The 621-nt window shown below is 40.4% G+C and overlaps 1 non-coding gene across 1 annotated transcript; it reads right to left on the bottom strand.

Annotated features, from left to right (window-relative positions):
* Positions 1–513: 513 nt before the first annotated feature.
* On the bottom strand, positions 514–621 carry LOC148580075 (small nucleolar RNA R71). Its single transcript, XR_015894283.1, has one exon. It is a non-coding gene; the product is annotated as a small nucleolar RNA R71 (small nucleolar RNA).

The following is a 621-nucleotide window of genomic DNA, read 5'->3' as shown; positions in this document are numbered from 1 at the left end:
TAAGAACATTCTTGTTGAAGCTGATCCTGAACCTGAAAGGACTCTGAAGAGGAAGCTAAGGGAAGCTAAAGCACAATCTCTGGAGAAAATCTGACAAGAATTTTCGAAAAAGAAGGAGACATGGCCGAAAATAATAACAATGCAAGGAAGATGCTTGGTGACTTTACTGCACCAAATTCCAATTTACATGGAAGAAGCATCTCAATCCCTGCCATTGGAGCAAATAATTTTGAGCTAAAGCCTCAATTAGTTTCTCTGATGCAACAGAACTGCAAGTTTCATGGACTTCCATCAGAAGATCCTTTTCAGTTCTTAACTGAATTCTTGCAGATCTGTGATACTATTAAGACCAATGGGGTTGACTCCGAGGTCTACAGGCTTATGCTTTTCCCGTTTGCTATAAGAGACAGAGCTAGAATATGGTTGGACTTTCAACCTAAAGATAGCCTGAACTCTTGGGATAAGTTGGTCACGGCTTTCTTAGCCAAGTTCTTTCCTCCTCAAAAGCTTAGCAAGCTTAGAGTGGATGTTCAAACTTTCAAACAGAAAGAAGGTGAATCCCTCTATGAAGCTTGGGAGAGATATAAGCAACTGACCAAAAAGTGTCCTTCTGACATGCTT

Source organism: Arachis ipaensis, chromosome B10 (genome assembly GCF_059453495.1).
Source record: "Arachis ipaensis isolate K30076 ecotype BB chromosome B10, ASM5945349v1, whole genome shotgun sequence".
In the NCBI taxonomy this organism is placed as follows: domain Eukaryota; kingdom Viridiplantae; phylum Streptophyta; class Magnoliopsida; order Fabales; family Fabaceae; genus Arachis; species Arachis ipaensis.
This window is presented reverse-complemented; position numbering and strand designations above follow the sequence as displayed.